The following is a 26439-nucleotide window of genomic DNA, read 5'->3' on the forward strand; positions in this document are numbered from 1 at the left end:
AATAAGAGACCAGGAGACCAGTAATGTTATGGCCATGTGGCAATACATAAATTAATGGACATGGGATAATTTAAATGTAAGATCTAGTTAGTAATAAGCCTGAACTATTAGGCCAAGAAATTTCTAATTAATATTTAGCCTCTGAGTGATCATTTAGAAGTGACTGCAGAACGGAGTGGGACAGAGAAACCTCTGTTTACAAACCAGAGTGAGAATGAATGGTATGAAGTGCAGGCCAGGGCACAAGCCGGTTGGTCCATCAGCAACAGCCATACGGTACTCACGTATCTCTTCTCGATTTCACTCATGTAGCTACTTGTAGCCTCTAGGCATAGCATCTTACTTAGAAGAAATGATACAGAGTCAGGGACCAGTTCTCTTTTTTGCTTTGGGAACCTCCAAGCTTTCTCAGAATGGCTGCTTTGGGATCATCGGACACAGTTCTCATCACTACTGTAAGACCTCTCTGGAAGGGTGTCATACCACAGGTAGGCAGATTATACATTCACTCTTCACTGTGTGTCGATAGACTGATATGTTCAATCAAGGCGTGTAAGTTCTTCGTTGCTTTATAAAAACATTATTCCATCACAAATGAGCAAATGAAATGAGTAAGCATAACTGTTAGATTTGAAAATTACATTTTAAAATAAACTATGCATGCATTGATAATGTCTTAATATAAAATTGAAAAAGGCAAAGCTATTTGAGGTGGGAATTGCCAATTAGAATGAAAGAGTGTAATTAACCTATGACGATACCCAAATAAAAGGTTCAGTTCCAACAGAGGATACTGTGCAGGTCTGAAAATAAGGTCGTATTTTATAAAGTATTTTCCCAGAGTTATTAAAAAACTTAAAAAATGCAAACATTTATTATCACTGCATAACTCTGTATGATATAGAGATTGTCATATCTATAAGACATTATTTATTGTGTATAATGTATTTAATGTGTGCATGAGAATCTATCCACAATGTGTATGTATATATATATATACTATATAAATACATAATATAGAAAATATACATAATTTAGTGTATTTAGTAATATATATAACTCTAAGAAAGGGCAGAAAGGAATAAGCATTGTAGAACATAAAACTATATGAAGATACAAGGAATATTTTTCCATCCCTTCTCTTTTGCATGCATGTCTTTGTGAAACTCCCTTGCCTGATGAGCATCTCTTTTAAAAATATATTGCATAAATGTTCATTATTTACTGTTGATTTCGGTTTTGATTTTTAATTGGTTCATCATGCTTTCCAAAAATCATTCAACCCCATGGCAGTATAGGACCATGTCCACTCCCTTCAATTTTGTCCTAAGCAGCATGAACAAGCCTAAACTGAAAGTCTTAAACTCAAAATGCTTCAAATTCCTAAAAATTTTAGACATTAATAATTAGCAGTTTCCTATACTTCCCAGATTCCCAAGCAGCCCACAAAAGTTATTTTGTCCCCCCCTTTTTAAAGGATCTCAATTTTCTATAATATATCAAGTATATAACTTGGATTCAACTTTTGTTTAGGAAGGGGGATGGGCCTGATGAGCTCAGTTTGGAGTGTGACTTGCTTTCATCTTAGATAATGACCTAGCAACAATATGGCTTGCTGCACACTTGGCTAATAACCTAGGCTCACCTTAGAGTAAAAACTATCATGTGGTTTGCCACCAACTTGGCAGTCATGTGACTCAATCTCCTTCTTTTCTAAGGTTACAAAAGCCATGTGACTTCACCACCATCTTGGTTAAGATGGCCACATATTACAAATCATCTAAGACAGTACCCATAGTATAACTAGACCAAATGAGCTCTCTGTTTATAGTTGTATCTCCCTTTTAGACTAAGGAAGCATCACCAAGCTTCCAGGATTGTTTGTTTTGAAACTGAGTCATATTTAAAATAAAAACTCTGGCATTTTGTAAAAATACATTATAAAAGAATAAGGAAAATAAGGTTTCTAGTTTTACTGTGGACTGTATATATAGTTTAAAGTTTATTTTGATACTAAAGGATCTTTAATCCAATAATTATTATTTTAAGTCCCAAACTAATGAAAGATAAAATTGTAAAATACTAATTTTATAGAAGACTTATTTACCAATTGCAAACTGTTAAAGATAAGCTATACAAGCAAATGGCCAATTGTGCTAAATACAAAAGTCATATATTTACAGAGACAAGCTTGGTGAGAGACAACAATTTTTATCCTTTATCTTCCACCATAGAGCTTTCTGTTATCTCCTATCATATAGTATCTGTATATGTTGTCAAAATTAAGCCTGAAACAAATAATAAATTAGTTTGTTTAATGTAAAATAATAATATTCAAAATCAGGTATATTTAAAAATTGGTTATAAAAGATTGAATACTTGAGTGAAATGGTTAAATTTATAATTCACTTCCATGACAGGAAATCCCAAGGTTCAATCAGTTCTCTTGGATCACAAGTTCCCTTGGAAAGAGCACCATCCCTCCAGAGTAACTTGCATGCTAACCGCAGAACACAGTTGCATGAGAAATAAGACTTGCCAGAACTCTGTTGTTTCTACCTTTGGCTGTATAGGCCTGACCAGAAACAAACAAACAAACAAAACTTCCTATATACAAGCAAATTACTCCTCATGTTTCACATGACAATGAGATTGATTCTCTTGCTCAATAGAGGGCCTCAGAGTCTACACCTACATCCAAAATGCCTCAAACAACAGAGAAGCAAATAGCAAATACCCACCCCCAACCCAACATCTCCTAAACTGGCATAGGAGGATGCTGTGAACAGGGGAACCTGTTCCTAAGCCTACTACCAAACTCATGTGACTTGCATGCTAATTCAACTGGTCATGCCCTTTACCCTGGTATTCAGACATTCCTCTTAGAAAAGCTAATTTCAGAGTCTATACCCTAACCACTTATGTTACGTTATTAAAGGAGGCTTATGCCAGATACTCTGTCATCAAACTCATAGCTTTGGGAACTTATTCAGACTATCCACAGGGAACCTTAGACAGTTGCTTTAATATTTGTAGAGTCAATGGATGATTCCAGTAAGTGATAACCTGTTGCAGGAAGTCCACCTGAGATGATCACTCAGACATAGCTTATAGTCAGGTGAAGGTCTTTATTCCAGCTGGCTGGCACTCTACTCAGGTTTAAGGATAGAACCAAGCAACTAGAGCATGGGTATTTTGAAGAAGAAAACCATATTCTGGCAATTTGCTCAGCAGCTGCAGTGGGCATTCCCAAAAGCAAGCAGTTTACCAGAAGCTAAGATAACTTAGCTGGGACATCTTGACCTTGAGTTCTTAGAACTGAGTCGAGTAATGCTCTATGGATTCTCCTTCAAGGGGATCAATTTCTACTTAAACCTGAAAAGAACTCAGCAAGAATACAAGATGGAGGAAACTCTATACTGTCTTGCCCTGCCATAATTCTAATCCCTTGGATTATACAGGAGGAGCTGATTTACATGAAGGGGATTCTCTCCAACCTGCACTTACACCCTGTGCGTTGAGAATACAGTCTAGTCTCTACCCAGACAGATAACGCCAGTGCCCTGTCTGTGCTCTTCCCTTTAAACCTACAAAGAGTGCAAGGCCTTTGGCAGTGATGCCTGGGTTGTTTCCTAAGAAACTGCAAAAGCCAAAAGCTCATTTAATTTGTTTATCTTACTGTACATATTATTCCTCTAAACAACTTACCTATTTTTAAATAGACTTAGGTTAAAGATTATACTTTCTGTTTTTAGTATATGGTTACTTAGGGATTTCTTCCATAGACAAATGGAATAGGAGTTGGCTTTAGCTACTCTAGTTCATGTTACATGTAACGCATTTATTACAGATTTGACTTGATGTAACTTACTACCTTCATCTATTGGTTGATTTTATGGAATGAAAATGTACAGGTTTTTCAAGGCTCTGTTAATAGGGCCAATTTTATAAATCTTTATAAAGTGAATCATTCATTCTCAACATGGCAGTCACTAATTTGGGCAGTGATTTTGGATGTTCTAGAGCAACAGTTCTTAACCTGAGGGTCCTTGGTTAAATGACCCTTCACAGGGGTTTCCCAAGACCATTGGCAAACACAGATATTTGTATTATGATTTGTAACAGTAGAAATTACAGTTATAAAGTAGCAATGAAATTAATTTTATGGTTGGTAGTTATCACAATATGAAGAACTGTATTAAAGGATCACAGCATTAGGATGGCTGAGTGTAGGCGTAAGTCACAAACAATGCCACACCAGTTTGGAATTATAATTAATAGGGTGGTATTTATTTAAAGGGGAAAAAACTTACAGATCACCATCCCATACAACAGCCCTCTGCACAACCAGGAAGGGAGTCTAGTCGCCGGAGGAGCAGGAAGTGAAGAGAGAAAAGAGGGAAGTGGCCGCTTTTTTAAAGGGAGAGAGACCACACCCCAATGGGCTGGTATCTCAGCGACTATAGGCTGGAGGAGCGGAAGGACCTCCCTCAACAGCTGAGTGTTCTAGAAAAATGACTTTAGGAGATAGGCAGTCATAGTCTCTGGGAGTATATGTTTTAAATTTGAAATTGAAAATAATTCTTTTGAAAAATACAACTTAAAATTAAATTGTCTCTTGAAATATAGAAATACAAATTTGATGTTAACAAACTATATACTGTCATGTTTTTCAATTACTAAATACAGTCAGGTAGTTAATAGTCTCAACTTTAAAAACTTTGCCTTATCAAATTGTTTCTAACCAAAGATTTATTTTATTTAAAATACTTTGTTTTTGTTCTTTAAAAATATCTGGTGTTGTTAATAGTTAAAACAAATATTCAAAATGTGTCATATATGAAAACAAGAAATATCACTTGGGCACTTTCTCTTCATTGTCATTCCTTAGGTGCTGACATTAGCTGACTTCTTTACAAAGCTTCCAGCTTCTTGTTCCTTATGTAGGAGTCTGATGTAAACAAACAGCTAGCTCTACTTATCTAATCCTTCTACAGAACTCTGGTCATGACCCTGTCCATCTGTTAGTTGCCCATAATTTTAAATTAACTATATAATTAACACAGATAGTTATATTACTATTTATAACTATAGCAAAATTGCAGTTATAAAGTAGCAATGAGAATATTTTTATGGTGTGGGCTCACCACAATATGAGAAACTGTATTAAAGGGCTTCAGCATAAGGGCAGTTGAGAACCCCTGCTCTAACTCATCCTCTTCTTGTTGGAAGACCCTGCTGCTTCAGGTTTCAATCTACCATGTACAAAATCATCTCTGAGTTTAGTGCAAAATGAAAGGCTGCTTTTCCACAGTAGGGACTTGGTACCCTCTGTCTGACCTTATTAGGAAGCTGTCTTTGAGCCTGGATGCCTGACTTAAGTGTGACAGTTTATACAGTTCCCTGGAAATGTTCTCCCCCTGGTGCCCATATAAAAGCTAGGTATTATGCTCCCATCTATATGGTAGGACCATGCTGTCAAATCCAAATAAAGAACATTACCTATTATGATGGCCCTGCTGCTGCCCACATCCTCTATTCTCTCATCACTCCGGAATAAATTTGCCCTGGCTCACTGAAACTGACTGTCAGGTTATTGCTCTAGTACTCACAGCCAGCCAAGCCCTGGTTGCCACCACTCTTCCCTTTGTTCTGGTAGCCTGGTGGCCAACAGACCATGAGGAAAAGGGAGACCCGCATCTTCTTGCCACTTTGGATATCCTTTTGGGAATCAGCTGGGCTGAAGCCTCCTTCCTGGGCATCAGTTAAACTCTCTGTCATTCCATACAAGATTGGCTTAACATCTTTCAGGACCTTGACTCCTGCAGTTCTCCAAAGTGTAAAAGGGTGAGACTGACTGCTTGAATGGATTTCTGCCCTCCATAAACATGTTGCTTTCAAACCAATAAATCAATTCTAGCTGGTTTGTAATGAGATCTAGAAACAGAAACCAGAAAAAATTAAAACACAAGCATCCTATATCTGGGCTTCCCTCCCACTCTGGCTCCTTCTTCTGGTCATTTCCCTCCTCCTTATTATCCTACTTCTTATGTTTCACCCTGTATTTAAGATTATTTATTTACTAAACTTCACTCTATACCCAAGCAAACAGTTCCACAAAAGCTTTCCTGATAGTGTTCACTCTACAACACCTTCATTTGTTCCTTGATACATCTGCAAAAAGACCTTCTACATTCTGTGGAGAAACTGTCTAAAGGGGATCTTGAGCCCTTTTACCCAGGGTTGAATACAATCCTTTACATTACCCCTCTGTTTTTCCCTGTTTCTTTCCTTGGATGGTTTGTAGTTCCTAGTGACTTCTGCTCCCTTTGATGCAATAGTCCTGGCAATGGGACTAGTCATTGTCATGCCATCCTGAATTATCTTTATGACCATTTTCTTCCACCACAGGTGCTCCCTAACCCACAGCTTTCTTGAGGAATCTCTCAGTCCTACTCTGTAACCAAATCATCTGTTTACAACCCTGTAATAATGATTTCACAATAATTACTTTCAATTCCCCTTCAGGAAGAGAGGACAGCAATAACCTAATACATTGCAACAGGTAAAGTTAAGACTCTTCCCTTGCTACAAGACCAGAGGACTCCTTCCGCAATGGACCCAGAACTAACTACCCCTTTTGATAAAGAACTGCCTCATCAAAAGCCACCCATAACACATTCCCTGCATTTTTTTATATCCTCTCAGACTTAGGAATGATAGTTTCTTGCTGAAGGACTACACTTCCCAGCTTCCATTGCAGACTATGGAAGTCATTTCTGCATCCAATCTTCCCTAGGCATTTTGATTATTCACATGTGAGGATGACAAGATGTTTGTTTCCTCACTAGGAATAAGCATGGTCCCACCTTAGGTCAGACAAAGGCTCCCTTACATTCCACCTTCTTTCTCTGTCCACGGTAGCTTTGAAAAGTTAATCTAACAATAATGGTGCCAAAAATGGAAACTTCCACATCTGACCTCGTGTGACAATGCATGGGTGAAATGCAGACGCATTACAAACATCACATACAGTATCTTTTTAGTACTGTCAGACCATGCGTTAAAGTCTACTCAAAGTTCAAGTGCCTTTCTTTTAAAAGTCACTTGCATAAGTGAGCATAAGTGAGAACATTTTGTGTAACTTAAACAACCATTTTTGTGTGACTGAGAATAATGCAATGTCTGTAAGATAGGAGCTTGGCACCAGGCAGCTCTGACGGGAGCTAGGCCCCAGGGCAAGTGCTTATGAACCAGCTACAAAGCAACTCATAGAGTCAAGTCTAAGAGCCTTGATATGCTAAAGAGCTAACTCCACAGCAGCAATGGATACATTAGAGAACCAGTGCTAAGCTATGAACCCTTATAACAAAGCTATTTCCCAATGAAATGGTACAAAACCTGGAACTTCGGAAGTGGCTGTAGGGTCGCACTGCCATGCTTTTGAGACCTGGCTTCCGAGACCGCACTTCTTGAGATTGTGGTAGTCCTCTGTGTAGTCCTGGCCTTAGTTGCTGTGGACCTTGGGGCACCTTTATTGAGTTCATGTATGTCCTGCTCTCGGCACTCGCTGATGCTTGGAGCATTTGGGGAATTTTCTGGACTTCCACTAGAGCCAACTAACTGGCCTGCCGAAAGCTGAAGAGCTTCACAGCAGCTGTGTTTCCGTTCACCTGACAGAACTCCAGATGTGAGTGCATGGAGAGAATGCCCTAGTGCAGTGATTCCTGTTCCCCCACATGATGAATGAGATGCCTGGTTAACTTTTACATTGACGTGGTGTTATCAGGAATGTTTGCATGAATAAATGGAACATGTTCAAAAGGCAAATCTCCTGTAGTCATGGTAGTTGCTGAGTGCCTTCCTTTCCTACTCATGCTTAGAGTCCAGTGTGCTATAGGAAGTGACCCCTTTTCTCTGCATTAAAGGCCTAGCTGAAACTGTTGGGAGATGGTGAAACCTTTAAGGAGGCAGGGGTAGGAATTACTTATGTCTTTGTCCTTAACAGAGATTGTAAGGCCTTTGTCTTTGCATCCCTCTTTCTGATTCTTACTTGATGAAGTGTGTGAATAAGCTACTTTATTCTTGAATTTCCAAAATCTGAGCCAAGAAAGGAAATGAAACTCTTTCCATATAAACTATCTCAAGTGTTGTGTGATATTTTGATTATGTTCTGACAAATAAAGCTTTCTTGGTGTCAGAGAGCAGAGCTAGCCACTAGCTAACCATAGAGGTCTGGAGGATTGTAGAGAGAGGAAACAGGAAGTGGTAGGGTGGGACTGAGACAGGATCTCTGCCCCTTTAAAAGGGAGAAATGGAAAAGGGAGGAAGCACCTGGAAGTTGCTCCCCGTTCTATGATCTTTCAGATTCTTACCCCAATATTTGAGTCCCTATTTTTTATTGATAAAGATGAATTAGGTTAATGTTTCACTCAGGTGTTTCTTTTACACAACTTTAATTCCAAAATTTGAATTTATACCAAAATTCAAAAGTATGTAAAATCTAAATCCCTTCAAGTCACAGTTATCTTGAATAAGAGATGTGCAAATCTATTTTGCCTACCAAGGAGTCCAAGGATCAGTGGATTGTTTAATAAACATTTATTAATGAGTAGATAAAGAGTAATCTTTTGTCCAAAACCAGCTTCAACAAAACTCATATGTTTCAGGGTAGGAGGGTGAGGGTTAGAATTATTCAAAAGGAACAGAGATATAGGAGAAATAAGAGACTGAAATGCAGGACAGTATTGGGAGGGACTGTCAGTGAATACTGAATTCACCTAATTCTTCCACATGCTTATATACTTCACTCCAAAAGGGGAGGAGGGAGGCAACAGACTTCATTAGCATGGCACAAGGTATAGACTTGAATTCTTCGAACTTTGGTTGAGGTTCAGCAGATCTACTTCAACACTCAAAATACTAAATTATACACCCTGGGCCAGAATCTCCTGTTTGTAGCCACACTAGTTGTTAACAGCTTTGAGAAAGCAAAGTAAGCTTAGACTCTCTGACCTTTAGACAAGGTGGAATGGGCTCACATCTGTGTGTGCCCTGGCAATCTGTGGATTCTTATATCTTTTCAAACACATCACCCCTTTTCCTCGCATTGGAGTTAGGTGGACTCTTACTGGAGCACTTCTGCAGTCTGTGGATTTCATGTTGGAATGTGCTACCCAGATCCTTCATTGGAAATGAAGGGTTTACTTTTCTAACTTCTGTTATATAGAATTTACCAGTCGCCTCTAGACATTATTGTAGCTAAAGAAAAGAGTTTGGCCCAGTATCAAACCTGAGTGTCTCTCTCATTAAATAGAACCTTTCTTTCTGGATATAAGACAATGACTTGTCATTGTTAAAATAGTCACCTAAGAAAACTGAATATCCCTCCCCAGGACAGCACAATAGAGCCAATCTTATTAGCACAGTGTGGATGAGCCAGTCTCAAGTTGTGAGCATGGGAGAGCTGGGCTCATTACTAATCTGTCTTGTGGTGACATGGGCAGGGGAAAGATGTCCTTCCACATCACCCACCAATGCCTGAGGCAGGTTGGAGAGCTGGCCCTAAGGTCGTAAGAGTGCAAGAGCTGCTCCTGTCCCGTGTCCGTGTAGTCCCGTCCGTCCACTCCCCCGACCACCCCTCCCCACACCCCCGCCAGACTGCAATGCTCAGGAGAGCAGGCCCTGCTCCTCACTTGGGCAGCACAATAAAGCCATCCAACCCTGTTGGTGGAGGTAAGGGTGAGTCATCTCTGAAGTTGTAAGCATGGGAGAGCTGTCCCCACTACTTGTCTGTCATGCAGCAGTGTCGGTGGTGAAGAGATGCACCCTTATCTCCTGCCCCTTACTTCCTGTAACAGAAGAACAAGATGACCCTCCTTGCCAGTTGCACCACTTGGGAAAGTGAGCCTTGCTCCTTGTCTAGGCAACTGAGTAGGCCTTGTTGTGGAGGTACAGGTGACTCATCTCCGATGTGGTGAGCAAAGGGGAGTTGCCCTATTACTCTGACATGTGGTAGCATGGACAGAGGAAAGATGCTCACCCTTCTACCCACCCCCTTCTGCCACCCATCGTTGACTGAGACAGATGGAGGAACTGGCCCTGGGGTCATAAGAGTGGGAGGGCTGTTCCTGCCTGTCACCAGTTGCAGGGCTTGGAAGAGTGGCCCCTGGACAGCACAGTTATCTTTGAACACGTAGGTGGGGAATAGCCAGCTCTGAGAGCATGAAAGCAGGAGAATTGGTCCTACCCCTCGCTCATTGCTGCTAGGGTGAGTTACATGGGGCAGTGCTGGAAAGCTCACTCTGGTGGAGAGGACAGGAGAGAGCTGGCAGACTAACCAACCCTGAAGCTGTCCCGGCCCAGAACCAGGGCTATCTATGACTTGTCCTGCCCCAATGTCTACCCTATCTATGATCAGCTGGAGCATATGAACGGACCTTATCAGCTGACCCAGTGCTGCAGAATCTCCACAACACAGGGCAACAACAGGCTATCCAAGAAGAGTCACAGTGAGGGCCCACCAGCAATAGTGTAATAGAAACCAGAGGCCTGGAACAAGACCAATGACCCTTTGCAATGAACACTTGCAAGTAAAGGTATATGGACAAAGGGATTTCCTGTGTGACTCGCTGTGTCATATGGCAGCTTTCATGATAAGATTTTAAATTCTTTTCTTTTTCTTTTGGGTGAGGAGGTTGCAGGGGCAGAAGGCAGATTTGAAGAAATGGGAAATGAATAGGATCAAGATGCATCATGTGAACAGCACATTTAATAAATTAAAAGAAAGAAAATAAGAACACCATACTTTTTTTTTCTTTTCAGGATGGTTTATTCTTCAGTAGTAGTAGTAACAGCAGCAGCAGCAGCACAGGCTAAATGTCTGACTTCAATCCAGACCTATAACGCCAATCCTCAGCTATTTCATCTCTCCTTCGTTCATCACTCCCTCTACTTAGGTGACTGGGTACATGGGTGTTTGTTTTATTTTTCCCCTTTTGGTTTGATTCTAAGATCCAAAGGTGCAAAAGCAATGGAAAGCATATTGCCCTTAAGCGCAGCATGAGGAGAGGGACCTGCAATGTCAAATGCTGATCTCTCTGGTTAGAACTCTGCTTTGTTGCTAAGGAGGTTGAAGCAGAAGAGCTCTGTTTTGAGGCTGTGTTATGTGTGTCATTGATGATATGACTCCCATGCCCATGCAGAATGGGCCTGGCCCCACACCTGACATTATTTCTGTTTTGTTCTTTATATCGTAAGCCAGCTATATGGGCTTCCCTGGATGCCCTCAACCTTGGGCAGTCTACTTTTCTGCCAGAAACATCCTTCCCTAGGTTTTAGTGGACGTTGTCCTTCATTCTTTCATTATTGCCACCTTCTGGAACTTTTTCATATATGTGTGTGTGTGTGTGTGTGTGTGTGTGTGTGTGTATGTGTTCTACTGTGCCAACACATACTATAAATTAGAGCGCTCATTTTCATTCCATGTATTCAGAGAATATGTTTTTTATCTGTTCATTTTTATTTGAAGCAATTGAGACTGGCTTTAGGTACAGGACATGGCTTATTTTATTAGCTGTTCAACATGAACTTGAAAAGTCAAGTCCTCTAAAAATAGCAACTAGGACAAACTGATGGATAGTGATGTTCAATTCTAGATCCTTAGTGACTTTCTGAATGTTTCTTTTATAAGTTGAGAGCAGTGTTAGATTCTATAATATAAATATATAAATTTATCTCTACTCCATAGCTCTTAGTGGTGGCTTCATTATTTTTGGACACTTTGATATTAAATACAGGTGCCAGAATCTTAAATGGCCCTCTCTTATCCTCTGCCCCATGTGCTTATTTAACATGTAGAGAGCTTCCTCAGTGGGGCTGGGTATTCAGCCTGGTTCTTACAGAAAGGGCCAGGATCATGGAGAAGATGATTTAAAGCATCAGAGAGAACCTGTGTGAGGAGATTGCCTGTTCCTGGCTTTGAAAATGGGGGTGCGGGGCTGTTAAGCATGTGATACAGGAGTGGCCTCCAACTAGCAGTCAGCAAGCAAATGAGAACCTTGTTTATATGGATACATTTAAAACTGTCACAAAGTTGTGGGCTTCGAAGAAGACCCTGAGCTCTAGACAATCACATAACTCCCCTGACACCTGGCTCTGGCCCTGTAAAATGAGGAGAGATTACTTGCTCTGATTTCTGCCCTTTAGAACTTTGAGTTTTTAGAAAACCATTAAGTAGAAGGCAATTTGTTATGCAGCATTAGAAAACTGTCTTGGTGGATGAACATTTGTGATTCTCATGTCTTTTTACGTAGCTGAATGTTTTGTCATTACAAAAGAAGAGAAAGAAGCAGACCCTCACTGTTGGTAGTATTTGATCTATAATCTGCATAGTCTAGTATGAATAGAGTCATTCCCTTTTCTTTCAAAAACATTAGGATAGAATGTCTCATCCTTCTGTTAAAACTCAGGGTACTTGTATTGAATTTGTTTTATCAAAGAAAGAATGAGGCTGTTGCCTGACCTGACATTTTGTGCTTTACCTGACCTGACATTTTGTGCCTTCTAATTGCAGTAGGCCTTTGTCCTTACGGTGAGCCTTGGCTGGCTCAAGTGTCATCTCACTGACCTGCTGCATTCTCTGCTGTCCCTTCTCTTCCCATTTCTTATGAGCTGTAGGTATTACTTATGTCCTCTATCATTGGTCTTTAGTTAGAACTCTTTCATCTTATTTAGTCTCTCTGTCTTTACCTTTAGGTGACTTTGTTTTACTCTTGTGAAATATAAGAGCCTCAGAAAAATATACTTCCTCTGTTCCTTGTCCTGAGTGTATATAATCACCACCACCCATTTTAATTGTGTACACATTACAAGCTATATATTATTTTTAATATTTACATTGAGCAATTACATTTTAATGTGATTTAAATAACATAAATCTGAGGATGCATTTGTTTATGTTAACCTTTCTAATGGCTTTTCTTTCTGTAACCACATCCTTTTTATACTCTGATAATTGCTTTCTTCCTGAAAACTTTCTTTGGCTTTTATTGTAGTACAGGCCAACACACCGTGAATTTCTTCTGTTTTCCTATTTCTAACTAAGGATTACTTTATTCCCACCTTTTTGAAGTTCTTTTGTCTGGATGAGGAATTCCAGGTTTGTAGCTTTGTTTTCCTCTCAGTACTGCAGAGAAACCATTCCATAGCCTTCCAGCTTCTACCCTTAGAGACTTAAGTAATCTGTGCATGCCCCATCAAGGCTCTGGATAAAATGTATCTTCTTCTCAGCTGCTTGTAAATGCTCTTCGTTCTTACTGGTTTAAAGTGGTTTAATCAGAACGGTGTGCTTTTAATACTCTGTTCTTTGTATTTAGAGTCTCCATTAAATTTTGGGATAAAAAAAATCACTATTTCATCAAATAAATTTCTTTCTAGCCCTTCGAAAATTCCAGTGATATTTAATTTTGGCTGTTTGAAATTATCTCATAGCACATTAATGCTGTTGATTTTTTCAATTTTATTTTTATTGTGTTTCAAAATGGATAATTCCTATCAATACATCTTCAAGCCTGCTGATCATTTCTTTATAATTATCTTATCCAACACCAATCTCACCCAATATATTTGTCATCTCAAACAGCGCTAAATTTAAGATGTCTTTATGTCTTCTGTGTCTATACTTATGTTTAATCTTACCTTTAAATTCTTGAACACATAGAATATACTGTCAAATGTTTAATACCCAGGTCTAATGTCGCAAACAAGAAGGTAGGTAAACATATTTGGTGTAACAAAAGTTGTATTTTTTATAGTGAGGGTCACTACACACATTTCAAGCTCCTAGCTATGGTCCTAGGCCTTTCTCCTCAAGGCTGTTCGCTTATATGACATATCTTAGCTGAAGGTCTGATCCAGTCTACAATGGTAGTCCCCCATCCTGGGGTGGGGTGCAGTGTAGGGGCATGGATGACACACTCTCCAGCCACAGGGAGTCACAGAGAGCCTCAGTGCAATCAAGGTGGAGTCTATCCAATTTCTCTAGCAGTTCTGATGAGTCAAAGAATGATACATTGCTTTTAGTCTTTGATTATATACTGTCAAGTGGGCACCACGGAATTCTCTGTTTACAAGTCCTGTGACTTGAGTAAGTGATGTCACCGGGTTCTGGTTATCAGGTGCAATCTTGGGAGTAGAGGAGTTTCTTTCTAGAAGATGCTCATCAAATCTAATGAATATCGATTTTCAGCCTGTTAGGAACATAACTTAAAAACTATTTTGTATAATTTAGAGTCCATTTTATGAAACTTGAAATCTCAGAAGCAATCCCCTGGCAGGCCACTGAGCAGCTCAGATAGGAGCCTAGCACAGGACAGACCTTGATATACAAATGAACTGCCCCCAAGGTGGTACTGGTGATCTAATGAAACAGCCCCAAGCTTTGAACCCTTTAACATTAGTTAAAGTTAGCTTTGTTCAATTAAAAAGTCAAAACCGAGTCCCAGGACTTGGGTGCCCAGTAAAATACTTGGTTCTCCTCTGAGTCGCAGACATAGGCAGTACTCTATGCGTCTGTGGATTTCTTCCTCACATTTTATGTGTGTGGGTTTCTCTGGCTTCAGAGGGCATCCTCTTGTGTGCATTCTCTTCAATGCTCAAAGAAGCACTGGCAGATAGTTCTGGAAAATTTTCTGGAGCTCTCTTCACACACTTTTTCCCTAGAACTTTTAATTTCCCACATTGCCAAGGACATTTCTCCAACTCAATGAGAATCCCTGTCTTTGCCTGTTCCTCATCTTGTGCCCTGGCTTGGATATTGCTTTCTCAGCAATAACCTGGGCAACTGTAGTGCTCATCAATTTGTTTTCTGAATTATGAATCACTATCTGTACCTGTTCTCCATTGTCCAGAAGCCAGTATTTCATGTTGTTTCCTTGAGTTTTTTTCAGGGGATGGATATAGAAACTGTCTGTCTAGTGCAGTGTTGCCTCAAACTGAAGATTCTCTTGTCTCAGTCTCTCAAATGCGTTCCTAACTTTTTATTATTTATTTTTAGTAACAGAGAGAAACAAGAGAGTAGTTTCTGTTACATCATCTTTCCCAGCAGAAAGACTGCTAATTTGATCTCCTTTGACATTTACAACGTTTAGTGGTGGAAGAATGAGGGTTTGTTTTAGTGATATAAGAAAGAAGATTTGCTTAAATGTTTAGATTTTCTTACAAATCAATTTTGGATTCTTTACTGTCAGTTTCTTAGTAACAAGTTACTTCCATAGATCAAATGAGGAAAAAAAAATCTCAATGTAAAACTAGTTCTTATAGAATCTAAAAGGATGACAGGTAAGACAAGAGAACAGGATTCTTTGTGTAAAAACTGGTGATCTTCTACTTTTATCTTTTAAAGCACTCTTAGAATAACTGTACAGAGGACAGAATCATTACATGGGGCTCTGTAACTTCCACTTCCTAATTAATGACATTTTAAGAAAAGTTTAAGGACCTTCTGTGAAATGACCAGCTGCCTTTCTAACAGGAGGGGAAAAGGTGTGGTCCTTGCTGAGGATCTTTCTGTAGCAGAGCAAAATAAAAGCGAGGTCTTTATGCAGATTGGTGTATTAATAATTTCATTGAATCCACACATGCTTGTGATAACCAATGGAGAAAAAGGCAGTAAGAAAAATAATAGTAAATTGTATTATTATTATTATATTAGCCAACTACGAAGGAGGCAAGAGTCACTTCTTTCTTCCTCCCTTCATTCCTCCCTCCCTCCCTTCATTCCTCCCTCCCTCCCTCCCTCCCTCTTTCTTTCTTCCTTTCTTCATTTCTTTCTTTTTATTTCTTTGGTTTTTTTGAGATAAGGTTTCTCTGTGTAGTTTTGGCTGCCCTAGAACTTGCTGTGTAGATCAGGCTGGCCTCAAACTCGGATATCTTCCTGCCTCTGCCTCCTTAGTCCTAGGATTAAAGGCATGCACCACCACTGCCTGGCTCTTTTTTATTTTTCTAAGGTATGACTTCATTATGTAGTCTTGGCTGGCCGGCCACTTTCTAATTAAACCAGTCTGGCTTCAAACTTATTAATATCTACTTTTTGAAGATTCAAAATTTTTATGAAAATTTTAATTCTTATATAAGATTTGTACTATAGTCTTGCAATTTTTTACTTTTAAAAGCTGTGAGGTAAACTTTTTCAACTGATAGTAATGATTTGCTCGTAAGAAACAACCACATATGATTTCCTTTTTCTTTTTATCTGAGTAGTAATTTTTATGTAATAATTATTTTGTTATAATTAGTAGTTAAACTTCACAGGAAGACTACAGAGTTATAAACTCAGAACCCGAAAGTATATATTATGCTGCATTTTATAAAATATTTCATGCTAAATATTCCAAATAAGTATTTTAATCACTTAATATTTTGTTTTTTATCTGCATCTGTAAAAATACCTACAGAATATTTGAAAAATTTAAAGATATTTTACTTAAAAAGAAGACTATATAGGTCATATTTTCAACCAAATTGAATATTTTAAAAATAAGACTTTAATAAGACTAAATTATGTGCTTAAGTGTTGCCATAGTTAGGTGTTTGCTCAGTTGTTCATTTTCATTGAAAAGTGTAGGACACTCTACACTTTTCATTGAAAAGTGTTTCACTGTGTAGCCCTGGTTGTATGGAACTCTCTGTACACCAGATTGGCCTTGAGCTCAGATATCCACCTGTTTCTGCCTCCCTATTCTGGTATTAAAGGTGTACACCACCAATGGCAAGCTCTACTCACTCTTAAACAAGTAAATATAAATTGTGTGCAGTTAGATTTCAAAACTTAAAAATTCATATCATCTCCCCTTTTATTTTCATCTTTAAACATAATGACAATTAAGTTTATTTTAATAACTACTTTTGTGTAGATATTCACGTACTATTTGTAATAGCTTCAAAGTTACCACATTAGACACTCTAAAAATGAGTGACTGGTATATTTAGAAATACCTTATGGATAAACCACCATATAAACCACCATTTTTTCTCTTTTTGATATACTGAAAAAAATGAAAAATTCAGCCTTATATATTTTTTACACTTTAAGATCCATGCAATTTTGTTTCTATACAACAGATGGCACTGTCATATTTTAAATTCACTTTACAGTTTTTTTTTTTAAACTTTTCTCTCTTAAAACAAAAATAAAACACAAACAAAAAAATCATAATGACTCTTATACTAGAAATACAATTAATTTAAACTCTGGAACTATAGTTTTACTAACATTCCGTTTTGATGAAAAATGTTTGCAGCAAATTTAATAATTTGCTGCTTGGAAACAGGGTTAATATGTAAGAGTGCTGGCTCATTGATTCCGGTAGCATTAAGGTCGGAGCAAATGAAATCAACCACATGATCCAATGGATCGACACCAATGGCGCTAGAGCTTTCACCGTTACACTTAACAGTTGCCTCTGAGCACCCAGGAGGCTGAGAGGCAAGCGTAGTGAGATCACTCTCTGGGAAGCCAGCAGTAGGAGTTACATGTAATTTACAGCCGAAACTTAAAATGGGCACTCTCCTTGAAGAACTACGGTGTGAGGTAGACCACTTGGTGGTTGGGAGAAGATGAGAAGAAAAGCAAAACAGTAGCCTTGTTCTGCAGGAGGAGGTCTCGGTGGATTTGTGAGGCCTGACCAGTTCACTGAAAGCTGACCTTGCGAGGATGCAGTTTCATCGGGAAGAATGTTTGAAATCAGCAACTTCCCTTTCACGACTTCTGCATGTTTGTTCAATCTAGAGATTCCCAGTGGGAAGAAGTAGAGTTGGTTATCTCTCTCCTGGGTGTTCACTACTGAAGCCCACTTACAGCACTCCTCAGACAAACTCATTCAGCTTTCATAACTGCTTTTTCTTTTCTTAACCTAACTCTCTGGAAATTCAGCCCAAAATGTTTTCAACCTATCATTATCTAATTTATGTTGTTTGTGAACATTTTAATTTAAAAAAATATTTCTTTTTCTCTAATTTTTCTTTATTATTCGAAAGTAACCATGCTATTATAGTTTAACAAATTATTAATAATTTATCGTTTTTGTTTTAAAAACATTTAACCAGTTTAGGAAAATAGGCTTTGAATAAGCGAACTACTCCAGATGCTTCAGGCTGCTGCAGAACCAAAGGGAACTTGGAGAGCCGCTCTCTACCCCAGGGACCTCAGAGGTCAGTGTAGCACTTTGCCTTCAGTTCCAGTATGCCCAAGGTCTCCTAAGAACCTGGAGCTTTGGTTCCAGCAGTGTCTGAATTCAATTCAGGGGGTGAAATTCTGATGTCGAAAGTCAATTCATGGCCTGGAGTCTGTATTGCTATGGTCCCAGAGGTTGCTTTGGGCTTGTGGCTCTAACAAAAGCCCCCTGACAGTAGAAAGACACCATGGGGTCGAGTTTGTTACCCTGCCTCCAGCAGGTTCTTAGACTTCAGAGGTAACCAAGGTTCAGACTCCATTTGGTCACTCTGGAGCTGAGTGTACAGCTCCACTCTTGGTCCTGTTGGCACAGAACCAAGTCAGGGTCACTTCAGCAACTCCTCTTATAGGCAGTGCCAAGTTTCACCAGGTCTCATAGCTGAACTTCATGCAAATATTCTTCTAATAATCACGGAGGTCAGAATACTGCAATAGGCTTGAAAGAAGAGGAAGTAAACCTACTTCAACAAGTGAGAAAACATAAAAGAACAACAAGAAAATGATGATGCAACCTCTGCCCATGACCCACCAGTACCAACTGGGCAGCTGCCCTATAAGGGAATCCATATTACAGGGGTTCCAGAGATAACAGAAATGTCTGTAATATAACTTAGAGTTTTAGTGTTCAAAAGAATTAATGATCATATCAAAGTCAAGCAAACAGATGCAAAATAAAGAATTCTATCCAACACCTTAACAAAAAAGTCTCCATAATGAATATTTAGTAATTGGAGGTAAATTTTAAAATATGAAGGGAAATTTTAGCAAGAAGATTGAAACATTGAGAAGCAACCAAAGATAAATATTGAAATGGATTAAAAGGAGATAGTCAATCAAATAAAAAAACTACAACAAACATTATCACTAACACACAAAACCATAAAGAAGAACAAATTTTAGGGATGGAGGACAAAGTCAACATAACAATATAAACAGCTGTATGTAAAAGAAAATATTAAGGATCCAGTACATCTGAAATATTTTCAAGAAGTCTGGAACACATTCAAAAGGCCAAGTCTAAGAGTTCATTGTGTAGAAGGAGCAAAGCTAAAAGTAAATGGAACAGCTAGAATATTGAATGACATTGCAGAAATATACTCTCAAATTTACTTAAAATAGTAGGTTTCAAAATACACGAGGCATATAGATTTGATCAGAGAACAAATTTCATGACATAGTATAACAAGAATGTTAAAGATTCCACAAGATAAATAAATAGTGTTAAAATGATAATACATACATGTCAGGAATATCAGAATTACCCACTAGGAAGCACAGATGCCAGAAAAGCAAGGAATAAACTATTCCAAGCTCTGAAAGTAAACAGCTGTGAGCCAAGAACGCTATATCCTACAAAGATATATACCATAATCTTTTGAGAAATGAAGGTATTCCAGGATAAACAAAACTAAGGCAATTCATGAAATAAAGCCAGCACTATAGAAAGTTCATGGAAAACTTTACATAAAGGAAGATAAGAAATAGCCTGACTACAGGTAAATAAACTAGACCTGGAAAAGAAACAAACAGACCCAACATAGCAGCTCAGCCAATCCTCAAAGCTAAAATGAGAGTAGGAAAAGAAGTATAATAATCCAGGCAAATAAAACATCACTTAGAATTTTTACCTCTTAAAATATAATCACTATAAATATAAATAGCTCAACTCCTCACTGAAAAGATACAGAATAATAGAGTAGATTGAAAAACAGGAAATGATTATATTTTCTCTATAAGAAACACACTGACCAGCAACAATGCCTTAACACTAAGTATTAATGGAAAACAAACTACCCATCAAATAGAAAAATGTAAACAAGCTGACAGTGTTATCCTATCCTCACAACAAAGTAAACGTCAAACCAAATTTAGAAGAATTTTTTTTAAAAAAAAACATTACAAATTAAAAAAGTAACAATTCATTAAGAAGATATAATAATTGAAAACCTATATGCTTCAAATATTGATACCTCCAATTTAATAAAACAAATGCTAAAAAACACAAAAGACCACTAGAGTAGCAGGGAACCTCAATACTCTGCTCTCAAATTTAAAGACTCTTCCAAACAAGAAGCAAATAAAGCAACTTTAGAGTTAAAATATATCATGGGATAACTAGATTTAACAGATTTATACAGAATATTCACCTCAACAGATAAGGATTAAATATTTTTACTCAACAGTACATGGAACCTTCTCCAAAATTGATCATATGATTAATTGCAAGTTAAACCTCAACATATCAAACAACAATAACAACAACAACAAAACAAAAAAAACCCCATAAACTAACTCCTTGTCTCCTATCAGGCCATAATGAAGTAAAACTACAAATCAGTAATAAGATAAGCTACAAAACCTACAAAAATATGAGGAAACTAAACCACACAGTTTTGAGTGAGCAGTGGATCATCTAAGAAATTGAAGTAGAAATTAAAAAATTCCTAAAGACAAATGAAAACAAAGCACATCCTATCAGAATCTCTGTGACACAGCCAAAGCAATCCAAAAGGAAAAGGTTTTAGTGAAAAGGGATTATATTAACAAATATGAGAAATATCAAATAAATAACAAATGATTCTTCTCAAAGCTTTTGAGAAACCTGAAGCCAAAACAAATACAAGAGATGGTTAAAAATAATAAAGATTAGCAAAAAGATTAATGAAATTGAGATTAAAGGAAACATATGCAAAATCATCCAAAGAATTGGTTCATTGACAAAGATGGCTAAGATAGACACTGCTTTGACAACAAGAAGGGAAAAGATGCAGATTTAATAAAATTAAAAACCCAAAGACTGTCATTACCGCCGAATCAAACAAAATTCAGAATATCATTAGAAATTACTATGAAAACATATCTTGTGAAAAGCTGGATAACCCAGGAGAAACAGAAGATTTCTCAGACATAGTTTCTACTAAAATTAAGTCATTAAGACATACATAACATAAAGAAACACACTGTGAGCAATAAGATTGAAACTGTTATTCAAAGTCTCCCTTCAAAGTAAAGCTCAGGACCAGAGGGATTTATGGTGTAGTCCATTAGACTTTCAAGGAGGACCTCATATACAGTGTTCATAACTTGCTCCATAAATCATAAAGTGAAGAAACACCACTAGTTTTATTCTACGAAGCCAGAATCAGTTTGATAGTCAAACCAAGTAAAGACATTTAAAAAATTAACTACTGACGTAATGAAATTTTTTTTACATAAATGAAAATTCCTTTAACAAAATACTAGTACACTGAATTTATGAAACATAATATTATACATTATCACCAAATGGGCTTCACCCTAGAATGGCAAGATTGGCCCAACATACATAAATCAGTAAATGTAAATGCAATGTACCATATAACAAAACCAGAGAGAATACTACATAATTATTTAAATCGATGCTGAAATGGCAGTTGAAAAGGTTCAACATGCTCTTCTGCTTTCAAAATAAAAATATGGAGACTTCAGAAATAGTTGATACATACATCAAAGCAATAAAGACACATGTGCATATGTATATGTATGTATATGTAACAACCTGTGTAGAGCAGTATACTAATTGTCAAGAAACTGTTAACATTTTTTCAAAATCAGGAATGAGATAAGGATATCCATTCTCACCTTTTATTTATTTGATACAGTACTATAAGTATTGTGTATAACAATTAGAAAAGAGAAAGACATAAAGCAGATAACAATAAGAAGGGATGAAGTAAAATAATTCTAATTTACAGGTAACATGATCATTTAATTAAATGACCCAAATGAATATACTTGGCAACTCTTGGGCTTAATAAACACAGTGAAGTTGCCAGATACAAAATAAACAAGAAGAACCGTAGCCTTTAGATATATTAACAGTCTACTGAGGAATTACTCTCTAAGAAAAAAATTAGGACAAAACATTCAATTCAAAATAACTCTCCCTGAACTTAAATGTTTAGGAATATATCTAACCAAAGGAATAAAGAATTTCTACAGTAAACACTACAAGAGGTTAACAAAGGAAACCACAAAAGATACTAGAAGAAGGAAAAATACGTTATGTACCTAGGATAGGTAGAACTAATATTGTAAAGGTGTCTGTGCTACCAAAATATAATGAAAACGCAATACCTATCAAAATTGCCATGTCATATTCCACAGATTTAGAAAAGACAAGAATTCATATGGGAGTCACAAAGGATGACAAACTAGCCAAAGCAATCATAATGGGTAAATATGGTATAGTAGGTTTTATAATAGCCAACCTCAAATTATAGTGTAAAGCCATTAGTATTAAAGACAGACTGGTAACAGGCATACTAGTAGACAGATAGACCCATGGAATAGAATAGGGTGGCCAGAAATAAAAAGGCAATGCTATGCTCACTTAAAACTGACAAAGGTGGGAAAACAAACTTTGAGAAAAGGGGAGCCTGTTTAGTGAATGGTACCAGTAAAACTCGATTTTTCCTGTAGAAGAATGAAACTAGATTTTACATATCACCTCATAAAAGATCAATTAAATTGGACCAAAGACCTTAATTTTAAATGAGAGCTACTGAAACTATGAGGAAAACAAAACAAAAACAAAAGACACAAAGAATGTCCTTTAGGATATTCAGGTAGGCAAGAACTTAAAACAAAACAACACCAACAGCACAGAGACTATCCCCAAATGTTACCAAATGGGACTACATGAAAACACAAACGTTCTGAACAGCAAAGGAAACAATCAGTGGAACTAATAGACAGTCCACAGAAAGGGAGGAAATCTTTACTGGTTACAATTCAGACAAGTGGCTAACATTCATAATTTATAGATGACTGAAGAAATTAGACATTAAGGAAATAAAACTATCAATCAACAAATAGACAAACAGTCTAGTTTCTTGAGTTCTTTATACATTTTGGAGATCAGACATTTGTCTGTTGCGGGGTTGGTGAAGATCTTCTCCCAGTCAGTGGGTTGCCTTTTTGTCTTAGCGACAGTGTCCTTTGCTTTACAGTAGGTTCTCAGTTTCAGGAGGTACCATTTATTCAATGTTGCCCTTAATGTCTGTGCTGCTGGGGTTATATGTAGAAAGTGGTCTCCTGTGCCCATATGTTGTAGAGTACTTCCCACTTTCTCTGCTATCAGGTTCAGTGTGTTCAGACTGATACTGAGGTCTTTAATCCATTTATACTTGAGTTTTGTGCATGGTTATACATATGGATCTATTTTCATTCTTCTACAGGTTGACAACCAGTTCTGCCAGCACCATTTGTTGAAAATGCTCTCTTTTTTCCATTGTATACTTTTAGCTCCTTTATCAAAAATGAGGTGTTCATAGGTTTGTGGGTTAAAATCCTGGTCCTCTACTCAATTCCATCAATCGACTTCTCTGTTTTTATGCCAATACCAAGCTGTTTTCAATACTGTAGCTCTGTAATAGAGTTTGAAGCCAGGGATGGTAATGCCTCCAGACATTCCTATATTGTATAAGATTGTTTTGGCTAACCTGGGTTTTTTGTTTTTCCATATAAAGTTGATTATTGTCCTCTCAAGGACTGAAAAAGCATGGGATAAAACCGGACTCTCTGAATATGGTGGACAATGAGGACTGCTGAGAAGCCAAGGACAATGGCACTGGGTTTTGATCCTACTGCATGTACTGGCTTTGTCAGAGCCTGGCCTATTTGGATGCTCACCTTCCTAGACCTGGATGGATGGGGGAGGACCTTGGACTTCCCAAAGGGCAGGGAACCCTGACTGCTCTCTGGACTGGAGAGGGAGGGGGAGGGGATAGGGGTGTGGGGAGTGGGGGGAAGGGGAGGGAAAAGGTAGGTAGGGAGGGGGCAGAAATTTTTAATAAAAAAACCCCACAATATAGCACTAAAAACCCATAAATATAACACACACTGATTTTATCTGTGTAAAAAAAAAACCAAATAGACAAAGAGAATAGACAGTTTTCAAAAAAAGAAGCAAAAATGTCCAATAACAATTTTTAAAAGGCTTTTATATCCCTAGACATCAGGGAAATACCAGTTTATTCCAGTCAGAATGGTGAGAGAAAGGAATACTTATGCACCTTTGCTGGTGTGCAAATAAATACAACCATTGTGGAAATCAATTTTCAGGTTTCTTAACAAATTGAAAATAGAACTGTCATATGACCTGACTATCCCACTCCTGTCTACATATCCAGAGAACTCTATGTTTGCATCATCATGGTTATTGTTGCTTTTTTCACTGCAGCAAGGAAATGGAGCCAACCTACTTGCCTATAAATAAATAGACAAATCTATCTCTTTCTATGTATGTGCAGTGAAATACTACTCAGCTCTAAAGTAAAACGAAATTAAATAATTTCAGGGAAACTGGTAGACTTAGAATGTATATTAGCCGGGCGGTGGTGGCGCACGCCTTTAATCCCAGCACTCGGGAGGCAGAGGCAGGTGGATCTCTGTGAGTTCGAGACCAGCCTGGTCTACAAGAGCTAGTTCCAGGACAGGCACCAAAGCTACAGAGAAACCCTGTCTCGAAAAAAACCAAAAAAAAAAGAATGTATAATATTAACCAAAGTCATAATATCAGAAAGTAAATCACAAGCTTTCTCCCATATTCACAATCCAGCCAACTATACATGTAAACAAGTGTGCAGTAGATACAGTATAACATGAAGAAAAGAAAATGAGAAAGGATGGGTACACATGGTGAGGAAGGACTGAACTCAAGTAATAGACCCAGTTATGAAAGAGGATAAAACTAATTGCTTTACTATTCTGTGAGAGTTTTTTTAATTTTTTTGGGTGGTGGTCAAGTGTGTCATGTATATTTGATACTGAACATATACAGTTTTACAGCTTCTTTTTTGAATGTGTCTTCTGTTTAGAAATCCACTGAGTTGTATGGACTTTGGGTTAGTTAATTTTGCTATGTGTCATTTTGATTTATTTCGAGATATTTTAATAATAAAGCTTATAAAAAGTGATTTAGTCAGTTTAATATATTTTGTATTTCATAGTTTCTTTTCATAGATAATTGAAACAGACCTCAGTTTATAAGTTCACACTTTGTACACCCTTGCTGATTTTATACAATGGTTGTATGGTTATTTTGAGGCTATTATGAAGAATGTACACTATGGACACATTGCAAAGCATAACAGAAAATATCGGGAGTATTATTTAACTGTCTTAACCTACTTGCTTTAAACTGAAAAGGAAAACCCTATGTCATCACTCCATATTGCTGACTGGGCAAAGCTCTTGGGCTTTCAAATTTATCTTATGATATGACGTCCTCATAAACAAAACAACATAGCCATCCTGTACCTCACAACAAATATTTTACATGTCATGTGTACTGGTGTTCTTCCTGGAGTCAGACAGGCTGGGCCTGAAGCATGCAGCTGTTGCAGGCTGCCTGTTGACAAGGTTGTTCAGCAAAACGGTGCGGTAGTAGCAGGCGTAACAGAGGACAGGAAAAAGCATAACTACTGCTACCATTCTTTACACTTCTACTTTTTGCTATGGATGATTTAAAGTACAACTATAAGGAAAAATAAAAGCTAATAATGGCTAAAATAAAATTGAAATAATCTCTTGTGTAAAAGTTCTCCTACAGTCAAGTATTGGATGGAGATGCTATTCCAGAGAGTTTTCAAAGCTCAACTCATATCTAACCCACTACTCCAAAATCTTTAACAGATGACAGAAACAAAATGTCAGTAATAGCTTTCTTTAGTGCATCCATATTTCAGGCAATGGAAAGAAGAAATAGATGAAGAAGACAAAAATGCAAATATTAGTCATTTCTGGAAGATTTCAAATGCTAATATTAAACTAACACAAATCTCCTATCACACAGACCAGCTAAAGATCCCAGAAAATGTCTCTTTCTCAATTCTCTGTGAGTATTGTATCTTAGAGCATTGCTGAAGCCTATACCTGCACCAAGAGAGGAAGTGGAAATGTTGTTCCTCTATCTCTGGTCCTCTCCCCCTCTTCCAACTCCCCTCCCTCCCTCCCTTTTCATTTTTGGTGTGACAGTCAAATACAAATCAATGATTGAACTGAAATCAAATAAAGTACTGTCTGTGTAGTTGTTATGGTAACTAGAGTGCTTGAAAGGTGTACATTATTTTCACAACATAAATCATACATTTCGAAGTATTTATTTTAAATTTGCTGCAAGGCTTGCATAGCAGCTGGAGTACAAAAGCTATTTGCTTCCCAGT

The sequence above is a fragment of the Microtus pennsylvanicus genome, chromosome 8 (genome assembly GCF_037038515.1).
Source record: "Microtus pennsylvanicus isolate mMicPen1 chromosome 8, mMicPen1.hap1, whole genome shotgun sequence".
NCBI classification, from domain to species: Eukaryota; Metazoa; Chordata; class Mammalia; order Rodentia; family Cricetidae; genus Microtus; species Microtus pennsylvanicus.